We start from the raw sequence: 11959 nt of genomic DNA on the forward strand, positions 1-11959 counted from the left end.
TCCGGGAACCCAGGAGGCAAGAGAATTTTGGGAATGATGAGGGCAACAAATGTATAGATGTGCTTTACACAATTGATCTATGTATTGTGATAAATTGTATGAGCCCCAATAAATTGATTAATTAAAAAAAAAAAAAAAGAATGGATTGCAATTAAATATAAAGAAGACCAAAATCTTCACAACTGAACCAATAGTTAATACCATGACAAATGGAGAAAAGATAAAAGTTGTCAAGGTTTTTGTATTGCTTGTATCCACAATCAATGCTCATGGAAGTAGTTGTCAAGAGATAAAAAGGAGCTGAATTAGGTAAATCTGCTGCACAAGAGCTTTTTAGAGTACTGAAAAGCAAGTATGTTAGCTTGAGAACTGAAGTGCTCTGACCCAATGCATGGTATTTCCCATTGCCTCCTATACACGTGACAGTGGATAAAGAAAATCAAAGAATATTTGATGCATTTGAACTGTGGTCTGGCAAAGAATATTGAAAATACCATGGACTACTAAAAAGACAAACAACTATGCTATGGAAGAAGGATGGCTCTTTAGAGGCAAGGATCTAGAGACTTCATGTTATGTACTTGGGCCATATTGTGCGAAGAGACTAGGTCCTGGAGAAAGACATCATGCTTGGCAAGGTATAGAGGCAGTGACAAAGAGGAAGGCCCTCAAGGAGGTGAATTGGCATAGTGACTGCAACAATGAGCAGAAACGTAACAATTGTGAGGATGTCCCAGGACCAGGCACTGTTTGGGTGTTCACAGAGCCACTGGGGGTCAGAACGGTCTCGATGGCACATGACAACAGCAGGTACAGGCACAGTGCATTGTTTATTGTGGCTCTTCTAGCCAGAGACTGTCACTCCCACGAATGACCTTTTCCTGCATGGATCTGGAAAGAAAGTAGGAGAAGATAATTATATGATTCATCCATGAATCATTGTGGCCCAGAGTCCCTGAAACGCCATCCTGCTGAATATAAAATGAGCCTTCTGAGAAGGGAGAGGAGGGACCTGAGCAAGAGGCAGAAATGGAGCATATCCTTTGGATCCAAGATGTTTGTGGGAGTTAGCCTCCTGGATCCGGACAACATCTATATCGGCAGAGGAGCAGATGCAGAAGCAGGAGTCAGAAGATTGAACAGAGTGCTGGATTTCCCAAATCACAGAATAAACAAATGGCGTGCTTTCGCGCAGGAGACTTGCTTGCAGGGTGGGTGCCATTGGGCACTTGAGGAAGCTGGGCTTGCTCAAGTGAACTTGAGTACCTTTGGTCGGAGGTTTACTGGAGTCCAGTGCCTCTGTCTTTTAATCCAGAGAGGTGATACTGCTGACCCACAGAGCTTCAGCTGAATGCCTACGGATTGAGGCGTAGAGGGGAGTGGTACGCCTCTGCAAGCATTTATTAGATAGTCTGAAAGAACTTTGTACCATGTCCTGAGGAAAAATTGTCCTGAGCATTTCTCGCTAGTATTACAACTTATTAACTACCTTAGTAAATCCTTTAACTAAGAATTTAGTCTGTGAGTTCTGTGTAGCCATTACAATAGATATTGAACCCGAAGAGGAGAAACAGAACACTAATTAAGACTAGTCTATGGAATTATATTAATTTCTTGTTTGATATCTTTATTTCCCTTTAAAATGCAAATGACCTACCCCTGTAGCCCTAACCCCACCTTCTAGTACAATTCTATGATGATGACATTTAATAGGTATTCAATTAGTATTTGTTGCATCAACACACTTCTTAAAGTTTTATTGATAAAAATACCAACTACGGAAAGAAAACACAATGGAAGAAGAAAAATGTTGCAATGTATTAAATAGATATCCATCATGTAATTATTATAGACATAAAAATATGTCGTATTACAGAAAACATAACCTCATCCCTTCTCTGTTCCCCTTCTACTAAAATTCCTGACAGCATGTAACTGAAGTCACACTATCCCACGGAATTCTCATGTCACTACTAGTTCTATGTTTAACTAGTTATATGACCATGGATCATACAAAAAATGACTAATTCTAGTTACTTTTTTATCAATGCTCCTGTAGGTCCTTTACAAACCTTAATGCTATGATTTTATGAAAAGGGAAATCATATTATAGAACTTAAAAAATTCTGTGATTAGATATGTACATACCACACACACACACTTTTGTGAGCCAGAAAAATAGGAATTAAAAAGCTAAGACTACAGCATATCTTTAAGATGAATTTCTATTGTAAAAAAAAGAGAGAGAAAAGCTTGGTAACATCAAAGCATGGGTAGTCTATTTTTTGCACGTGCACTCAAAACCCCTTGAGCAATAGACATGCTTTTAATGACGCAAAAAAGTAGAAGTTGCCAATTTATTTTTTCTCAAATAATTAAATCTTTAATTAATATCATATAGTTAGTAACAAGCATCATCTTAGTTTTGAACTTTCAAGTATTTTTCAGTTTGCTTTTAGCATGCTTCTGCACTGAGAGGAGCTGCTTCAGTCTCACAATCAGTTTGAAAATAGCTCTCAAACTTTTACTTCTTAAAAAATACAACACATTCCAAGTGAGATGGGGAACTGTCGAGTCAAGAGATCCAAATTATATGAAACTATAAAGTGGTATAATTGAGCAAAGCAATTTTGGTGAGAAACTAAAAAGGAGGGGGAAATCATGTAAATGTGATTATTTCTAATTAGAAACAATGAGTAACCAAATCAAATTATACAATGAGGATTTGATTTAGATCCCAGAGGAAGGCGGCACATGCATTTGCATTCATCCCTGCTATTTCTTTCCTCTTATTACTTCCCAATGTTTTCGTAGACCCTTAATTGTAAGTAAGAAGGTTGTTAGCATGATCTTCAGACTAGTTCTGTGTATGTAGTTTCTAATTTCAGTTACACTTTGTGTTCTTTTCATATATTGCCCATCAGAAACTTTCTGGGCACTTTAAAACATGCAATTGCTCCTTATGGGTGCTACCAGTTGACATTAAGAAACAAACATTTTTCAAATTTACTGTCTCATTCTCTTACATAAGTCAGAGAAACTGGATTTCCCACAAAAGCTCAGCAGTGTCCTTAATTATTGAAAACTAGCTCTGCAACCTTGAACAACTGACTAAAACATATAAATCCTTCTTTCCTTATTGAGAAAAATAAGGGGTATTTCAGGGTGGGCATAAGGAAACACAATTTTAAACAAATTATATTGAGAATTTGCTACTTCTAGGTGTCTGGCAGAAAGAAAGACTATATTTCTCAGGCTCTAGAAAAACAAAGAAGCAATGGGCAACATGATATAAATAAAATAACCATAAGTAAATCTTAATTATGTTATGAAGAAATTTCTCAATGCATCCAAGTTACTCATAGCTATTTAATATTTTAAAATTTGATTTAACAAATGGTTCCTACTGATTTTGATTTCATGGTTCTCTTCTCAATCTTTTTAAAATTTGCTGCTTTTTTTTTTCCAAACAAATATGGACGGTCTGGTTTTTAAACCTCTGTATTCACTGCCCCCTCCAGCTGAACTCACTGTATTCCCAGCGAAGCTTTCTCTAACCACCTATATAAATAGACCCTCAATCAGTTTTCACCTTCATATCCCCTTCATTTTTAATAACATCATGCAATGCCATTTTGTTACATACTTATTCATCTGTTTATTAAGCCACTCCCAAATTATGACATACATGCCATGCATAGATAGATAACCTACTATTCATCCAAAGGCGGGCATGAAACAGAGAGTGGAACTTAACTGTCCCAGTTTTGTGACTCTTAAGTGACACAACACTATGCAAAGATGATGGGGGTATATGCCATGCCTCCACTAATTCATGAGTGTAACTACAGATAACTATATCTATATCCATATCTATATTGATGAGCCTGAAAATGTCATGGAAAAAATCTATTATCCCAAAATTTTCTTTTTCCCATGAACTTTTTGATGCTCCCACATATAATTTCAACATCTCAATATTGAAATGAACGCTACATACCCTTCATAGCATAACTACAGAAAGAATGACCACCTGTCGAAATGGTAACTACCTTAGAGTGATAGAAATGTGAAGATTTAGTAAAGAGTAAGTGCTTTTTAAATTAACTTGTAATGGTGGACAGCAAATATAAGCAGAAACTGATAAAAGGTCATAGTAATTAAATGCTCTTCAAGTGACCTCAAGTTCTAACACTGTAAGTCGAAAGCTTCATTATATTAACTTGTTCATGGGCTAAATGATTGTCAGCATGATACAGAACTTGTAATTTACTGAGTATATGCAAGCATTACATCAGCCTGACATTTCTCAGTGACAAATAATATTATAGAGATTTTAATTGAACAAATTCCTTGATTACATTAGCTTAGATCATGCTTTAAGATAAATACTCCTTTAGAGAATTGCAAAATTCAATAGTTTATAAAGGTTCTGAGAAGTCTTGTAACAAAGATATTTTTTCAAATGCTTTATTGATCCAGCATATTTTCTCTGCACACTAGTTTTACCTCTTCCCACCCAAATACTCCTTTAAGCTTAGTTTAAAAAGCACTGTAATAAAAAGTATTCTCTTTGAAGGCAGGGGATTATTCCTTATTTAGGGCTATAACCCACACCTAAACTGGTTTAGGAAATAAAAAAACATGAATGCTGAATGAGTAACATTGAAAATGTTAATACGTTGTATCTTCTTTTTTCAGACCTAAAAGGAATGTTTGGAGATTGAGTAGAAAAATGATAAATATATAGATATTAATTTTTATAGACCTGTATCAGGAGTCCTGCTCATGCCATTTTTTGTTGCTGAACATGTCACTGCAGAAGACAACGCGTTTTCAAATGATGAGGGTGAGATACAGCCACTTGACTCATTTCACAGGCATCACACTGTCCTCTACAACGGCATTTCCTCGTTGGGGGGGTCTGTTTCCAATATAAGTGGACACTGACAAAGCTTATGTATTACACCTCTGCTCATTTGCCTTCTGATTCTTGGGGCTTGAGCGAATAACTTGCCATCCTGCCTCCCAGTCCTGATAGCCATCCTCAGCATGCCATCTGAACTGCTGAGCTGGCATGTTTATTTGCCTCTGTAACCAGAAGACTTCTCTACTGACCTTGGATTCACCCGCTCCTCCAGGCTCCAGCCTACCATCTTCCTGCAGATTGTGGTTTACTGTCCCCTAGAGGGAGGCCCCCCTCAGCCAAACATCTGATCCCAGACTTGAAAATTGTCCAAATTTAGATTTGCTTCCTTCTAAAACTGTGTGAAGCATTTTCTTGATATAAATCTCTCTCCTCTGTCTGTCTCTATATACGCATATATGTATTTCACTGGTTTTGTTACTCTGGAGACATCAGGCAAAAACTGAATAATAAGGAATATTGAAGAAGTATTGACGCTTTCAATGAAAAATATCAAATATACCATGGAATGTGAGAAGAATGGACAATGTATCTTGAAAGAAGTATGTTCAGAATGATCATTCGAATCAAAGAAGGTGTATTTTATATTTGAGCACATTACTAAAAGGAACTAATCTTTGGAGAAAGACATGATGTTCGCTTGAAGGACAGTCTAAAAAGAGGAATACCCCCTTGGAGGGGAATTTACACAGAGGCCTCAGTGATGGCCTCCTGTTGTTAATTACTATTTAACTCCAAAGACAAATCCATTTCTTTCGAAGGTGAAAAAAAATTTACTTAGAATATTAACCCGAGGTCGTTAGTTTATTTTGCCAGCCTGGCTGATAAACACATGTGGGGTTAATTGAAGGGCAGAGGGATAAATGGCTCAATAAGCCTTTCTAGTTCTCGGGTCTCTTGCTTTGTGATCATCGCACCAGGGTGCAGCTGCCTTAGCAGTTCCCTGCTTTAGCTGGCAAGACTGACTTCCTGCAAGACATCCCCAAGGAGAAGCCACATGGACCTACCCCGATGCAGTCCTGGGTGCTGGAGCACCTGTGTGGAGACCCCTGCCAGCAGCACATGCCTAAAATCCTCCTCATGTTCAGCAAGTCGGGTTGTGTCATCTGCATATTCCAGATCGAAGCTTAGCTGAAACCTGTTCACTGTGGGTGGCCCTGCTAGCCTTTTAAATACCAGTGACATAGCTTCCAGCATCACACGAGCCCCCAAAATATGACAAACTGACAGACAATTGGAGGACATACTTTGAAGAGGACCTAATTCAGTAGACTGTTAATATCTGTATGAATCAAACTACCCAGCTCAAATACAACCCACTTACATTATTAAGATTAAGGTTTATCCAGAGAATGAATTTTATTTTATTTTTCCATTTTAATATAGAGCCACAGTCATGTTTCACCTACCTTTTACCGGTAGCAGGTTATCATGCCCAAACCACAGGGGCCATGGTGCTAATTACATGGTAACTTATGGATTCTTTGACTTCCAAATTGTGTTCCAGTCTCTCAAACCATAGAATTGTTAAAAAAGAAAAAAAAATAAATATCTTGTAGTTTAACTGAATGGAATTAATTGAATACCTTTAATTAGTGTGTAAAATGTTGAAAATAACTGCCAAAATTAGAAAGTTATGAAGTGCTTAACAGTGATAGGCCTTTGAACTAGAAAATGATTAAATCTTTCTTTGAAGAGAGATATTAAATAGGGCTTAAGTATGCACTGCAAAATTAATTTTAAAAGATAAGGCACAACGAAACCCTTTTGCACGTATGCAAGCATCTGAGTCCCACATATTTATGTGTTCCCCAGTTTGCTCTTGTGATTTCTCATTGTCCTATTACATTAGTTATCGGTATATGGAAACAGATCGCTCTGATGGTACTGTGATGTTGGCATTGGGCTATGACTGAAAGGCCAGTAGTTCAAACCGACAGTCTCACTGGCACTTCCCAGGAAGAAGTGGAGACTCTCAGCTCCCATGAAGATTTACAGTATGATTCCTAGCCTTAGAAGCCCTATGGAGAGTCACTATGAATTTAGGCTTTGATAGATAAATAAAACATTAAATGGACTACTTGTAAGAAACCCATGTGTGAATTTCATTAAACCCTCTAATGAAAATGAAGCACCTATAAATGTTTCTTCCAGTTTGCATTAGTCACTAAAATATTGGACAATCTTTTTGGACAAATACTTGACACTATTGGAAATAAGTATATTTCAGAGAGAATTCTACTCGACTTCAATAGGAAAGGACAAGAAATAATAGGTTAAGTCCATAGATAGAAAGGATTTAGGCTAGACACCCATCCCCAAATCCCCGCAAATCACCAGTTGAGTAAGTGTCATGGGGCATGAAATAGAATACTAATTTTTTTTTAATGGAAGTTATTCTTTTGATGATTGCAATGAAAAAAGTACAACATTCAAGTTGTGATCATTTCACTGTGGGTATCTGTCTGGACAATTTCAATAGTCCTGATCATGTGGGTACTATTCCAACATGCTTAAAAACACAGAACTGTGTAAGCTAATGCTTAAAAAGACCGAAGGAATTGTAAGACCAGATTTCTCCTATTAGTTAAGATGCAAGTGGCTTGGTAACATTTCAAGCATCAGAGAATAATAGAACCCCAAACTAAAAGAAGCTTTGGAAATGTCCTTCAAAATGAGATACTCTTTTTATTATTCCCAACACGTAAATATACTGGACATATTTACTTTCAATTTTGTAGTGTTGTAAGCAATAATGGATAGAGAAAAGTAATTGTTGTAGCATGATAACAATTTAAACCTATGTAGCAATAGTCTAGAGATGAATGAAACAAGTTCAGACCTAATCCTCAATTGTATTCACATTCTACTAATTTGACCGTAGAAATATATGTTAATTTATCTTCATTAAGGTTTTTAAAGTCTTTTGTTTCTTCATTTTGCCTTTTGTAGTTACATCATGAAGATCTGATTTCTTCATGCAAAGTCATCTTTAAACATTTAAACACAACTGTTTTGCTCAAACCAATTGATAGACTTTTTCTTTTTAATTTATATTTTTATTTTTTTTTTCTCTTTTTATAACTGAAACATACTGCAGACCATAACAAAATATGAATAATCTTGAGAAGAATGGAATTTCCAAGCATTTCATTGTGCTTCTGCAGGACCATATACATGATAGAGAGGTAGTTCGAACAAAACAAGGGGACTTTGCATGGTTTAAAATCCTTAAAGATGGGTGTCAAGGCTTAACCTGTCTCTATATTTAATCTGAATGCTGGTCAAGTACTCAAAGACGCTAGAATCTATAAAGAAGATTGAAGCATCAGGATTGGATGAAAACTTATTTAACCACCTGCAATATCCAGATGCCACACCCTTGTTTGCTGACAAGGAGCACTTGAAGCGCTTGCAGATGAAGAGCAAAGATTGTAGCCTTCAGTATGGAGTGCAACTCTGTAAAGAAAACCAAAATCCCCATAATTGGACCATCATGAAAACTGGAGAAGATATTGAAGTTATCAAAAATTGTGTCTTGTTTGTAATTACAACCAACGCTCATTCAAGAAATCAAAGAATGCATTGCATAGGCTAACTCTGCTGCACAAGACCTCTTGAGAGTGTTGAAATCAAGAAGGTTACCTTAAGGACTAAGGTATGCCTGACTCAAGTTATGGCATTTCCAATTGTATCACACGCATGTGAAAGTTGGACATTGAATAAAGAAGGTAGAAGAAGAACTGATGGGTTTTAATTGTGGTGCTGGTGAAGAATATCGAAAGGACCATGTAGAACCAGAATGCTCTTTGAGCTAGGTATGGTCTGACTTTTTCATCTCACATACTATGGACACGAGAGAGATCACTTTCTAGAAAAGGAGATCATGCTTAGTCCAGTAGAAGGGCAGCAGAAAAGAAGAAGACCCCCAAAGAGACCAATTGACACAATGGCTGCAACAATGGGCTTAAAGAAAGAACAATTGTGAGGATGGTGCCAGACTGAGTGGAGTGCAGTTCTGTTGCTGTGAGTCAGACACGACTCAACGACACTTAACTTATCCTCTGTTCTTTTTACTTTTAATCATAAGACACTTTCTCTAGACAGTTTCCTTTAAAATTTTTGGCATTTGTCAATATTTGAGGCATGGCTAGAAACCAGGTTGCCAGGTATAGTGTGAACACGGTAGAACGAAAGGCTTCTCATTTGCTATTGGAACTATGTTGTAATTACTATAAGGAACAACTGCATTTCTATTTTTGACACAGGTCACTTAATTAGTTCTTGCTAATGGGTGTTGTCAACTAAAACTTAGCCAGTTTTATATAACATTTCCTATTAAGTATCTGATAGTAAAGTGCTTTAAAATGAGTGCCAGTGTGTTTATACAAATTCTATATATATACACATAATGTGTGTGTATATATATATGTAGTTTCTATTTCACACAGATACATACACACATAAATACACACAGATGGAAATGTCCATCATTAAATCCAGTTACTGCTTCTATGAGTTTGCTTATTTTTTCTTCTTGTTCTTCTTATTTTTTAGCATCAGTTTATATATTTTTCAAAAGGCTATCCATCGGTTGGGAGGTTAAAATAAGTTAATTTGGATAAAGCACCCTAGCACAGTACTAACATACTAAGAAAAATATTTCTCCTTTTATTTTGAACATCTAGTTATTATTGTAGGTTTTCTGGACCCAAATTAAATACTTCTATTAAGTAAAATCACTGGGGGTATTTACTGCAGAAAATGTATCACACAGAAATCTTGGTACTTCTTGATCTCTCACAACACAATGATTTAAGTGTGTGTATAAATATATGTATTATATACATACACACATACATTGTATGCTGTAAATATATACACACACAACATGTATAATATTTTCAAACAATTACCCAAACACTCACCTACACCCTTGGAAAAAATATTGAATAGTGCTGAGGTACCTCATTGAACTAATTAAAATGATTACTTATCTATTTGCTTCCTCTGCTAAACTCCAGTGCTGACTTGATTTCTTGATGCCTTTTTAGAATATGGAAATTTTTCCATCCTCTTGTTTATGATTCACACAGATTAGATTAAACCAAGATTAAAATTTTTCACTAAATAAAATATCACAATTTATATTTCAGGTGTGCCCATATTTTTGCTATAAAACATCAAACTAGTGCTTAATCGAACACTTATTTTTCTAATCTATAACCTGGGGATAATAGTGTATAAATTTGATAATGATTTTGTTGGAATTAAAGGAGAAAATGCATTGAAAGGGCTTACCATAGCAGCTGCCACATCTTAAATATACTTGTCTTTAAAACTCCTCTAAACTCACAATTATTGAATCCTTTTCAACTCATCTCAACTCTATAAGATTGAGTAGAAATGTCATTGTGGGTTTCTAAAATCTAAATGTTTATGAGATTAAAAAGCCTCATCTTTCTCCCATGGAATTTCTGGGTGTTTAGAACTGTTGAATTTGAGGTTGTGTAACCCACTGCCCGCTAGCAGAACAATTTAACCTCACTGATGTCCCCTCTATCAATTAACCTGAGCATACATTTTTGAAGTTATTAAAATATATGTATGATGATTCTAGTACACTGAGTCTGAAAAAACATTAAAGCATCTGGCTAAGAAGTGACTGACAGTTCTTTACATGTTAACACACGAATAATTTCTGTGTTTCCCTTTATTTTCTCCAGTAAATATGTAATTTTCATGTTTCCACAGTGGATTTGTGTTCAACTCATGATTCTTTTTTTTTAAATAATTGTATTGGGGCTCATACGACTATCACAATCCATGCATCTGTCCATTGTGTCAAGCACATTTGTACATTTGTTATCATCATCATTCTCAAAACATTTGCTTTCTACTTGAGCCCTTGGTATCAGCTCCTCATTTTTCCCCTCCCACGTGCTCCCTCCTCTCCCATGAACCCTTGATAAATTATAAATTATTATTTTATCATATCTTACACCATCCGACATCTCCCTTCATGCACTTCTCTGCTGTCCAGTCCCCAGGGAGGCGGTTATATGTAAATCCTTGTAATCTATTCCCCCTTTCTCCCTCACCTTCCCTCCACCCTCCAGGTATCACCACTCTCACCACTGGTCCTGAGGGGTTCATCTGTCCTGGATTCCCTGTGTTGCCAGTTCCTATCTGTACCAGTGTACATCCTCAGGTCTTGCCAGATTTTTAAGGTAAAATTGGGATCATGATAGTGAGGGCAGGAAGCATTTCAAGAACTAGAGGAAAATTGTATGTTTCATCATTGCTACACTGAACTCTGACTGGCTCGTCTCCTCCCAGCAGCCCTTCTGCAAGGGGATGTCCAATTTCCCCCAGATGCGCCCTGGGTCCCCACTCCACACTCCCCCTCACTCACAATGCTATGATTTATTTTTTTGTCTTTGATGCCTGATACTTGGTCCTTTTGACGCCTTGTGATCTCGTAGGCTGGTGTGCTTCTTCCATGAGGGCTTTGTTGTTTCTCAATTAGATGGCCCCTTGTTTGTCTTCCAGCCTATAGGATCCTAGATTCTATATCTTTTGACAGCTAGGAACTATCAGTTTTCTTCACTGCCTTTGCTTATGTACCCACTTCGTCTTCAGCTAATATGTTGGGTTAGGCTGGTGCTTCTTCCATGTGGGCTTTGTTATTTCTCAGCTAGATGGCCGCCTGTTTATCTTCAAGCCTTTAAGACCCCAGACGCTATATCTTTTGATAGCTGGGCACCATCAGCTTTGTTCACATTTGCTTATGCACCCTCTTTGTCCTCAGCGATTGAGTCGGGACAGGCTGGTGTGCTTCTTGCATGTAGGGTTTGTTGTTTCTCAGCTAGATGGCCTCTTGTTTATCTTCAGGCCTTTTAGACCTCAGATGCTATATCTTTTGGTAGCCAGGCACCATACCTTTCTTCCCCACATTTGCTTGTGCAGCCATTGTCTTCAGTGATCGTGCCAGGAAGTTGACTACCTTAGACTGCTGAATTGTTAGAACAA

Source organism: Echinops telfairi, unplaced genomic scaffold (genome assembly GCF_000313985.2).
Source record: "Echinops telfairi isolate 266 unplaced genomic scaffold, ASM31398v2 ScPeMD7_7469;HRSCAF=8507_0, whole genome shotgun sequence".
Taxonomy (NCBI): domain Eukaryota; kingdom Metazoa; phylum Chordata; class Mammalia; order Afrosoricida; family Tenrecidae; genus Echinops; species Echinops telfairi.